The 12,065-nt window shown below is 38.4% G+C and overlaps 2 pseudogenes; one reads left to right on the forward strand and one right to left on the reverse strand.

The window, feature by feature from the left end:
* The first annotated feature begins 575 nt into the window (after positions 1-575).
* Positions 576-1,527, forward strand: LOC110288415 (olfactory receptor 7E178-like; annotated as a pseudogene).
* Positions 1,528-8,259: 6,732 nt separating this feature from the next.
* On the reverse strand, positions 8,260-11,843 carry LOC147001970 (endogenous retrovirus group K member 10 Gag polyprotein-like; annotated as a pseudogene).
* Positions 11,844-12,065: the final 222 nt, after the last annotated feature.

Consider the following 12,065-nt stretch of genomic DNA (forward strand, 5'->3'; position numbering starts at 1 on the left):
CTATCCTAGGTTTTTTGTTGTTCCAGATGAATTTGCAGATCGTTCCTCTCCTTTCCTCTCTGCTCCTCTCTTCCCTTCTCTTCTCTTCTTCATTCTCATCCCTTCCTCTTTCTTCCCTTTCCATTCTCCTTCCTCCCTCCCTTCCTTCCTTCCTTCCTTCCTTCCTTCCTTCCTTCCTTCCTTCCTTCCTTCCTTCCTTCCTTCCTTCCTTCCCTCCTTCCTTCCTTCCTTCCTTCCTTTCTTAATTTCTCATTTTTTTTTAATTTACTATTTTCTCTAACTTTTTCTACCATGTTTTCTGATGGGAACAAATTTGGATTGTTGCATATAACAGATAAGGGCCATACCACTTATATCTATTCAAATCATGAATTTCCCCTCTTCAATGTTTCAAGTATTTATCAAACAGAAAACAAAGCTCTTAACCCCAGAAACTTTTTCTGAGTAAATAGGTAATATCTAAACATGAACAGTTCTCATGTATGAATGGTGTCTTATGAATTGCTGGTTTACAAACATATAGGCATGCAGACACATCTATAGTGCTTAGTTCTCTAAAATGATCTTTTATTTTTTCTTTCAAAAGATGTCCTAGCCTTATGGAAACATAATTTAACAGGATCCTTGGAATTCATTCTCCTTGGACTCTCAGAGGACCCTGAACTGCAGCTCATTTTATTTGCACTATTCCTGCTCATATACCTGCTCACTGTGCTTGGAAATGTTCTCATCATCTTGGCCATCAGCTGTGATTCCCACCTCCACAGCCCAATGTACTTCTTCCTCTTCAACCTGTCATTGTCTGACATGGGCTTCAGCAGCACCACCATCCCCAAAATGCTGATAAACTTGCATGCCCATAACAGAACCATAACTTATGCTGAATGCTTAACTCAGGTATCTTTCTTTTTTCTTTTTGGGGGTATGGACAGCCTGTTGCTGGCTGTGATGGCCTATGACAGATGGGTAGCTATTTGTCACCCTCTACACTACCAAGTCATTCTAAGCCCTTTCCTCTGTAGATGTTTGGTCATAGTTTCACTTTTCATTAGTCTTGTGAGTTCACAGGTACACTGCTTGTTGGTGTCACAACTAACATTTTGCATTAACGTAGAAATCCCTCATTTCTTCTGTGATGTTCCAGAACTTGTCAAACTTGCTTGTTCTAACACTACTATCAGTGACATAGTCATATTTCTTTTAGGCATCATTCTTGGTTTCTTCCCTGCCTCGGGAATACTTTATTCCTACTATAAAATTACATCTTCTATTTTTAGAGTTCCATCACTGTTAGGGAAATATAAAGCCTTCTCTACCTGTGGATCTCACCTGTCAGTTGTTTGCCTATTTTATGGAACAGGTATAGGTGTGTACCTCAGTTCAACAGTTTCTAGTTCTTCCAAAGAAAGTATGGTGGCCTCGGTAATGTATACAATGGTGGTTCCCATGATGAACCCCTTCATTTACAGCCTGAGGAACAGGGACATCAAGAAAGCCCTCTGGAAAATTGTCCGTCAGATAACATAATTTAACTACCTGCATGATCCCTTAATATATAGATTTTTTAACTGAGTCACATAACTAATTGTGGTGGCATTTAAAATGATTGACCATAAGTGATCAAAAATTAATTTATAAATATAGGAAATCAAGGTCTATCTTGATGCACTTGTCCAAGTTACATGTTGTAGTTTCACTATGTCCTCATGTCTGAACATATAACATTATAAGCTGGCACTGCACATGTTTTTACACCCCAATGAATGCATCCAGAAATAGTATAACTTGGTTTGGGTATAACTGTTTTGAATTGCTATGCTTTAATCATATGTAAAAATGAAAACATAATGATTTAATTACAGAAGTAAATACTCTCAAATATTTCTTAACATATTTTACCAGCATTTAAGTATGAAACTAATGTATATTAGACTTTTGTGCAAAATAGTTTAATTTTAAAATTTGATATTTGTGTTGCTGACTTGAGTTTCATATAACAGCTATTTGTGCTACAAAACTTCTTGGGAAGGGGAACCAAACCTCTTTGATTATGGGGCCATTGATAGCATTTTATAGTATAGGTTTAGCACTAAACTTGAGGACATTTGGGCAACAGCAATTGGACTCAATGGATTATGTGAAAACAAGACTTGAAATTGGGTGGAGAACATGTAATGAACTATGGAGGGAGAATTGTTGAGGATAAATTGGGAATGATTGATTAATATGCTCATATTTCATTATATACATGTATGAACTCAAATGGTAAAGAAATATTTAAATCACTTAAAGAATTTTAACTTCATATTAAGACTGAATATGTAACAATTTCTGAAATGGTCTTGAATTAACTCTGGCCATTTTGTGCTATGTATTTATGTAACTCATACTACTCTGCAGTGATGTGTATTATCTCAAAATATTAAATAATCTAAGAGAAAATCAAACTTACATATTTTGATATATAATTTCATGGTCATGGTATTATCTTCATCAAAACAGAAACCCTTACATCTAAATAATAAATATATAAATCACATTATTTGCAAGTAATGCATGGTGAAGATTGTTATTGTTATTCTCTAGCAATACAGGCATTGTACATGATATTTGATTACATAAAAACATTTTAACTAACACTGTCGAAAACTTTGAACATGACTGCCTAGACTTTACTATCATTCCCACTTTCCCATCATCTTCCCACTAATTGACCTTATACAAAGTAATATTGTGCTTCATAAATAAAAAAAACCAATATGTATAATATTTGCTTTGTCCACTCCTCTGTTGGAGACCTAGATTGATTTCATAGTTTAGATATGAACAGTGCTGCAAAACAATATTTGTACAAATATTTCCATGATATATCAAATTGGAGTCCTGTGGATAAATGCCCAAAAATAATATAGATAAGATAAAATTACATTTAGTTATTTGAGAGTTATTTATACTGATTTCTATTATATAGCTAATTTTTCTTATTTGAAGTATGTAATTCAAAGTTTCAAAATTTGAAAGAAAGGCTCAACAAGAGATTGGGTAAACAGGAGGTGAAACTATCCAGGCTTAAAAGCAAGGTAGAGTATTTGGATCACTCATTCACTGGAAATGTCAAACCTTCCCCCAAGATTCTCAAGAGTGCAAACCATATGGAAACTCTTGAATACTATTGTTGTGCCCTATTTTTAAGCCCTAAAAGACCACCAGGATCCAACTCTGATGCAACCACACTAGAGTCTCTTTATTAGAAGCTGAAGTTTAGTGTTACTTACAGCTGACCCTGACACAACAGGACAGTTTGGTGCAGCAGCCCCAAACACTCCAGGGAACAAGGTTTTATAGGAAATAGCGACCAACCAGAGGGGTGTCCAGCCTGACAAACATCTAATTGAATGACTATTGTATGCTGACAAGTGGGTGCTCTGAAGCATAAACAATCACAAATGGTTTGAAAGTATATTTGAAACAATCATACTCATTTTGATTCGCTGTTGCTAGGACATAGCTAGGGAGTAAATCTGGGGTATGCTCAGTGGAAAATCCCTAAGGTCCTTCCTGGTACTTAGGTGTAGCTTGGGTTCAGCTACAGGTCAGGTTCTCAGGCTCTTTTATTTCTAAGATGTAGTCCAGTCCCTAGATGGAGTAGATTTGGCCTCAAAAAACAAAAAAACAAAAACAAACAAACAAAAAAACCGAAAACCAAAACAAAACAAAAGCCATTGAGTGTATAGAATAAGAGAGCCATATCAAATGCAGACACAGAATGTATCTTCAACAAAAATCAGAGAGGAAAAAAATCCCTATTTTAAGGGAAAATATAGCTATCAAGAGCTAAGAGGTATAAAGAATATCAAATAGACATGAATATAATGCAATATAATGAAAATACAATATTTTAAATACAAAAAATTCTCCACAACACCTAATAATCAAAACTTGAAGCATATATAACAGAGAGAAGATATTAAAATTGAGAGGAAAAACCACAAGGTAATGTAAAAGCAGGTTCATTACAATAATGCCTGAAATAGTAAAGGCAAGTTACCATAATCCCACAACCAATACCAATGTAATTGAAAAGGAACACACAACATTTATACTAAATCAGGAACAAGACTAGTGTGACTGCTCTATCCAAACCTCTCTAATATATTACTTTATATCTAATTAGAACAGTAAGAAAACTGAAGAGTTTAGGATCAAAAAAGTAGAAAATGAAGAATTCAAAATATCTTTCTTTGAAGGTAATATGAATTTATACATAAAAGTTCATATGGACTCTGCAAAAAAGTTCATGCACCTTATAAATATATTAAGCAAATTAGTAGAATATAAAATTAAAACACACACCAGTAGCCTTTCTATGTACAAACATGCTAAAAATGAAATTTAAAAATATAAGACTACTAGTCCCCTATCTGATTTAGGATAGGTAAAGATCTTCCCAATCTCTTGGTGATCTTTTTGTCTTATTGACAGTGAATTTGGCCTTACAGAAGCTTTGTAATTTCATCAGTTCCCATTAGTCAATTATTGATCTTACAGCACAAGCCATTGCAATTTTATTCAGGAATTTTTTCCCTGTGCCCATATCTTCGAGGCTTTTCCCTACTTTCTTCTCTATATTTTGCAGTCTCTGGTTCTTATGTGGAGTTCCTTGATCCACTTAGACTTGACCTTAGTACAAGGAGATAAGAATGGATCAATTCGCATTCTTCTACATGATAACTGCCAGTTGTACCAGCACCATTTGTTGAAAATTCGGTCTTTTTTCCACTGGATGATTTTAGCTCCCTTGTCGAAGATCAAGTGACCATAGGTTATGGGTTCATTTCTGGGTCTTCAATTTTATTCCTTTGGTCTACCTGTCTGCATTATATCAGTACCATGCAGTTTTTATCACAATTGCTCTGTAGTACAGCTTTTGGTAAGGCATGGTGATTCAACCACAGATTCTTTTATAATTGAGAAGATTTTTTGCTATCCTAGGTTTTTTGTTATTCCATATGAATTTGCAAATTGCCCTTTCTAATTCATTGAAGAATTGATTTGGAATTTTGATGGGGATTGCATTGAATCTGTAGATTGCTTTCAGCGAATTTGATCATGTGTTTTTTATCTTTGAGTTTGTTTATATAGTGGATTACGTTGATGGATATCCGTATATTAAACCATCCTGCATCCCTGGAATGAAGTCTACTTAATCATGATAGATGATTGTTTTGATGTGTTCCTGGATTCGGTTAAGGAGAATATTATTTAGTAGTTTTGAATCGATATTCATAAGGGATATCCTGATTTCGTAAACGTACAAGTATATTTTCTTAGCATCTCAATGCTTTTCTTGAAAAAAAGATTAGTTATTAGTTTTAATTGTATGTATGTGTTTATGTATGACTATAGTTATTAGAGTCAAAATAAGGAATTCAGATAACCCGGAGGAAGAATTATTAGCAATTTTAACTGATTGATGTACGTCATGAGAAGCAAACTTATCTTTTCCTGCAAGAGAAAGGTCTTAATTGCTTATCCATCCCTCAAGCTACAAGGCTTTCACATTGTGTTAGTATATTTATGCCATTTCAATTATTTGGATCATTAGATTTTTATTATTTTCTTAATAAAATTAATTACTTTATTTATTTACATCCCAAATGATAAATCTTACAGGTCCTACCTACCAGAATTCTTCATGCTATACCCCTCTCCTTCACATTTACAAGAGTCCTCCCTCATCCCACTCTTCCAGACATCCTGCTTCCCTGTACATCAAGTTTTATAGGATTAGGCACATCCTTTCCCACTGAGATTAGAAAAGTCAGTCCTCTGTTACATATGTCCCAGGGGATTCTGACCAGCCCATGTATGCTCTTTGGATATTGGCTTAGAGTCTGAGAATTCCCAGGGTTCTTGGATAGTTGACCTCTTATTCTTCCTATGGGGATGCCATTCTTATCAGCTCCTTCAATCCTTCTCCTAACTCTTTCATAGGAGTCAAAGTCCTCAGTCAAATATTTGGCAGTAAGTATATTGCATTTATCTCAGTCAGTTGCTGATAGATTTCTCAGACATCCATGCTAGGTTCCTGTCTACAAGCACAATAAAGCATCAGTAATAGTGTCAGGATTTTGGTGCCTACAAATGAGGTAGATACCAATTTGGGCCATTCACTGGATGGCTCATCCTTCACTCTCTTTCATTTAAAAAATTGTATTAGTCATTTTATTTGCTTACTTTCTAAATTATTCCCCATCCTAGACACCTCTAGGGGTTTATTACCCCATAACCCCCCTTTGCTTCTGAGAGGGTGCTCAACTAACTATCCAGCCAGTCCAACCTCACTCCACTATTATCCTCATTCCTTGTGTCATCAAATTTCTACAGAATTAATTGCATTTTTTTCCCACTGAGGTGAAACAAGGCAGTCCACTGCTACATATGTAGCAGGGTCCACAGACCAGCCCATGTAGGCTCTTTGGCTGGCAGCTTAGCCTCTGGGAGTTATGTGGGGTCCAAGTTAATTGATAATGTTATTCTTCCTATGATATTGTAATCCCCTTCAGCTACTTCAGTCCATCCCCTAACTCTTCCATAGGTGTTTCCAACATCAGTCCAAATATTGGCTGTAAGTATCTGAATCTGTCTCAGTCAGTTTCTGATAGAGCCCCTCAGAAGACAATCATGATAGGCTCCTGTCTTTAATCTCAACATGGCATCAGTAATAATGTTGTTGCTTGGTGCCTGTACATGGGATGGATTCTAAGGTAGGCCAGTCTCTGGTTGTCCTTTTTTTTTCAATTTTGGCTCCATTTTTGTTCCTGTATTTCCTTTAGCCAAGAACAATTCTGGGTCAAGAATTTTGATTATGATTAGGTTGCTCATGCATCAAATGGGAGCCATGTCTACCTCCTGGTGGCCTCTTTAGGTTCAATCTACCTACTGTTGGGCATTTTGGCTGAGGTCATCTCCACTGGGTTTCGGGAGGCTGAATGGCTTGTGCCCCAAACTTTTGGCATAAGGTAGAACTATTAGCCATGCCCTGTGGGAGAACTGCCCATTGATATCTCTTCATAGGTTCCTTAAAATTTATAGAAAGAATACTAAAAGCAAATCTTTCACAATCATTTGGATGTAAATAAAGGAATAGTAAAGAAACAATCTTTCAGATCTACCACAATTTTATAATATCCTATAGGAATAGCTACTGGGGAGTGAAGCCCAGGTTTTAAAGGTCCCATAGGTACCATAGTCTCATTAATTTTTCTTAAATCTTGTAGCAATCTCCATTTACCAGGTTTTTTCTTGATAATGAAAATTGCTGTATTCCAAGGGGACTGAGAGTCTACTAGATGTCCTGCTTCTAGTTGCTCCTGTACTAGCAAAGTACTGGCTTCTGTTTTTTCTTTAGGTAAAGACCACTGATCCACCAACACCGGAATATCATTAAGCCAATGGAATTTCATCAGTTTAGGATACAGGCAAGATAGTGGATACTACAGAAAATACTCCAAACCTCTTGTGTTAGAGTGAGGTTTAGGAACCTCAAAAGTCTTAATTCCTTGCCCCTTCTTTTTAGTCCATGACCAGGCAGAGGTCCCTGTTTGAACGTCTGCTTAGTCAACATCTCATTAGAACTGTACATTATAATGACCACCTGTGACAAAAGATCTCTTTCCCATAGAGTTACAGGCCAATTTGACATGACATACAGCTGAATTTTTCCTGATTTTCCATCCACATCTCTCCAGGTTAGCAATTTGGAGCTTCGTTTTGGGTTACTAGCATAACCAATTCCTTGAAGGTGAGTTAGCTTCTCAGTCAAAGGCCAGTTTGAGGGCGAGTCCTGTCCTCTAATGATTGTTACATAGGCTCCAGTATCTATTAATCCTTCAAAGCTTTATCCATCAAATGTCAATTTAATATTTGGTCTCTGGTTAGTAATAGTTTGAACCCAATTCACACAAGAGGAGTCAAAGCCATCTTGTCCTCTTTCATTCTTAATAAATCTGGACAGTGGTGGATGTAGTGGAATTAAAATAAGTTGAGCAATTCCTTGATTAACTTGTACAGTTATAACACCATGAAGGGAAGCAGCTATGATTTTAATTTCTCCCTCATAGTCATTATTTATAACTCCGGGATAAATCTACAGGCCTTTTACAATAGAACAGCTTCGTCCTAAAAGAAATCCACAAGTTTCTACAGGTAGAGGTCCAAAGACTCCGATAGGCAGAGTTTGGACTCTCATTTCTGGGATTAATACTGCCTGAGTGGTGGAACAGAGGTCCAATCCTGCACCTCTTGGTTTTGCCCTGACAAGTTCAAAAACTGATCTCTTTGGATGGGCAGCAGATTTACAGCCCCATAAGCTATTTTCTGTGAGTAAGACGGGGCCTGGGGCTGGCCCCTCCTCTTGTTTCCCGGCACCAGATGGCCCAGAATGCCTGGCTTGGATTTGAACACCTTAGCCCAGTGGTTTCCCTTTCTGCACTGGGGACAAATTCCTGGGGCACGGTCTGCTTACCCACTCTCGACAACTTTGTTCTTGGGCAATCGCTTTTAAAATGACCCAAACTTCCACACTTAAAACATGCAGTACTCCTTCGTTTCTGCTAGAATATTGCTTGTATGGCCGTCCCTTGCTAAGCAGCACCGAAAGCCAAACCCTGATTATATGACGGCCCGATTTCTGCACAAAGATGGACACATTCCACTAAATCCGTTTGTCCTTTGTGTTGCTGGATAGGGGCAGGACACATTGGGTTAGCATTCTCATAAGCCAACTGCATAACGAAAGGACTTCCCATGTCAGATTTTCCAATTATTCTACTACCTGCTATTAATAGCCTATCCACAAAGTTCTGGTAAGGCTCATCAGAACTCTGATGAATGCTGGCTAAACTCCCACCAATATCCCCTCTAAGCAGTAACAGTCCCCAAGCAAGGCGGGAGGCGCTGCTTCTGTGTGTACACTCCAACAGGAAAATCAATCTGATTAGTCTGGCCCTCAAAAAGGCCTCCCAGAAGCATGTTACTATCCCAGTCTAGATTACTGGTCTGAGCATTTAAATCGGCAGTTTTCTTACTGGCGTCATGCCATTCAGAATCTCAAAGTAAGAAATCTCCTCCTGACAGGGTGACCTTACATAGGGTTTTCCAATCTAGGGGGGTTAAGTGTGACTCTATGACCGTATCCAGCAGTGCTTGTGTGAAAGAGGCTGAAGGACCATATTGTACAACAGCTGCTTTTAACTCCTTTATCAACTTGAAATCCAAAGTCTGGTAATGTTTGACTCTAGTATCTTCCTGGTCAATTACTTCAACGACAGGAAAGGCTAGCACATAAGAAGTATCCTGTCCTCTCCCACAAGCCTGACACAACAGCACTTTGCAGCAGTTCGTGGTGCATTTCAGAAGTTACTCCTTTCTGTATCTGACATCCTTTTTAGCTCCCGAAGCTCATCAGTCATTTTTTTTTTTTTGAGACAGGGTTTCTCTGTGCAGCCCTGGCTGTCCTGGAACTCACTCTGTAGACCAGGCTGGCTTCGAACTCAGAAATCCACCTGCCTCAGTCTCCCGAGTGCTGGGATTAAAGGTGTGTGCCACCATGCATGGTGATTCATCAGTCAATTTTTGCAGCCTAACTTCAAACTCTAATTTGCTCAGTTGCATGTCCCTATGAGTAGCATCTCCCATGGTGGAGGCTAGGTGGAGCAGGAGACTTGCAAGGAGGCCAATCCTCCTCAGAGTATTTTGCAGCTCCTCTTTCTGAGTGATCTGCTTTTCTAAAATTATCTCATCATCAGAGTCTCTATATCTATCAAATTTAGAGTTCAGAGGACCCTTTTCTGAAAGGCACTCTCCCTGAGATTCATCAAGCTCTGCCATCTAACCCCTGAGAGATCATCTTTTCAATAGCATCTTTTACAAGTGCCCAGAGGCAAAGGGTGAAATTATCTGACTGAGTGATTTTCAAGGCTTTTCCAATTTTCTCCCAGGTTCTGATATCTAAAGTTTCTTCTTCCTTGAACCATGGGCAACAAGAATCTATCCTACCTAAAAGATTTTCTAACAATTGACTTTGAGTCCTACTCTTCTTGCTCAAAGCAACTCTTGAAAACTGAGGACAATGGCCTGTTTCATTTCTTTTTTTCTTTAAACCCTTTCCCTCTCGCCTGAGGCAGCTTTTAAAAGGTGCAGACAACTGCCTGATCAGTTCCTAGTTCCAACAGTTCCACTGTTGACCCAAGTGGATCCAGAACTGGGTTAGCACTGAATCCTAACTTAGCCTGTATCTTTACACACCTGTAGCAAACCTTTAAAAAATGAAGTTTTAAACTAGCGCTAGATTGTGCACCTGTTGCTTCGGTGTCCTATATGACCTTTTCTTTTTCTTCCGTGGAGCTCCACACAAAACACCATTCTCTCAGTGTCCTCCTAAACTTCTTCAGGTTCCAGTTCAGGCGCCAAATTGTTATGAGCTGACCAGCAAGAATACAATATCTGTAGAACATAGCTAGTAGACTCTCTACTGTGTGTTTTATATACTCCTGGTAGGAAAAATGAAAACTTTTACTTTTGCTGTGAAAATGTCTCATCAATAGGATGGATTCATGTCCCCTGAATATTATCTGAAAAGTTAATGATCACCAAAATTAACAAAATGATATTATTTATTATTTTTAAAAGCAAAGAAACAGAAGGGAGAATGAAAAGGTGAAAAATTTTCAAACTTGACATTTACAGAAGAAGAAGAAGGTGCTGAAACTTTTGTTTCCTCAGAGGCTAATATGGAATGTGACATTGTTAGTATAATGCTTTTGCATACTACAATATGTGTTAAAAATACAGAAAAAGTCAATGCCATGCTTAACTCTTCTGCTCCTACATTTTAGATCTCCGTCTCAGTTTGGAAGTCATATAGTATTTGATCCCAGGTCTAACCACAAATGATTGTGTTTTATATCACATGTTCCTGTTGTACAACCACTCAAAACGTCTCAATTATAGCCTTTCATATATATATATATATATATAATTATATGTTATATATATATATATATATATATATATATATATATATAAAATTTGTGTCTGTATACGTTATATATGTCCATGTGGGACTTTGAAAGGCAGCCTGTTCTCTAGTTGAGCTAAGTTTAAACCGTGCATACTCAGCAGATTAATCTGCAAGGGACAGAAGGCTTGTTTGTGGCTCCTGACAGGAAGCCCCAGCTCCATAATTCTGTGTTCTTCAGTCATGTAGGCTGTCTGGACTCCACCCCCACAGTTACCTGGCAACAGCAAGGTAGCCCAGCCCACTATAAAAAGAGCTCCTTGCTCTTTCCTCATTCTCTTATCCTCTTACCCCTTTTTCTCTTGCTCTTACTCTTGCTCCCTTGTTCTCCCTCTCTCTGCCTTCCCTTCCTCCTCTCTCCATATGGCCATGACCAGTCTCTGCTACTCTACTCTCTCCCTTTCTCTGCCTTTCTGCAATAAACACCTTAAAACCAAGGACAATCTCTTCTCATCTAAACCCACCCTGCTGGAGAAATTCAGTATGTCTTTCACTAACAAGCTGAGCATTTAACCTCCCTACAGGAGGCCACCTAGCACCAGCCTGCCCACCTAGCAAGCTGCTTGAGCTAGTCAGACTCTCTCCTCTCTGCAGTAACCTGCCAGAGCTCTCTCCCCCTAACATTTTCCCTTCAACTTCCAGGCCAGAGTCTGCCCAAGGGTAGTTCTCCTCAATGTATACTGGCATCTGGGATGTCTGAGAGTGAGAATCCGTTGTTCTTAGCCTCCATGCTGCCCACGGACCTCATAACGGACTCTTCCATGGTGCTCAGCAGTCTGTGGTGCCCAAGAGTTGGAGCCTGACATAGGCAGTTCATAGGGAACTCAGATTGTGCGATTTCCTCATCCCTGGAGCAGGATCTTGTGGCTTCTCACTGTCCAGTGCCCACCCAGTAGTTCCATGGGATCTGCAACACAATCAATGGATGAGATTGCTTCAATAAAAGCATATGCCATATTGTCCGGTGCTTAATAGAAAAACCCAT

The sequence above is a fragment of the Mus caroli genome, unplaced genomic scaffold (genome assembly GCF_978045245.1).
Source record: "Mus caroli unplaced genomic scaffold, Mus_caroli_1 scaffold_11, whole genome shotgun sequence".
Classification (NCBI taxonomy): Eukaryota; Metazoa; Chordata; class Mammalia; order Rodentia; family Muridae; genus Mus; species Mus caroli.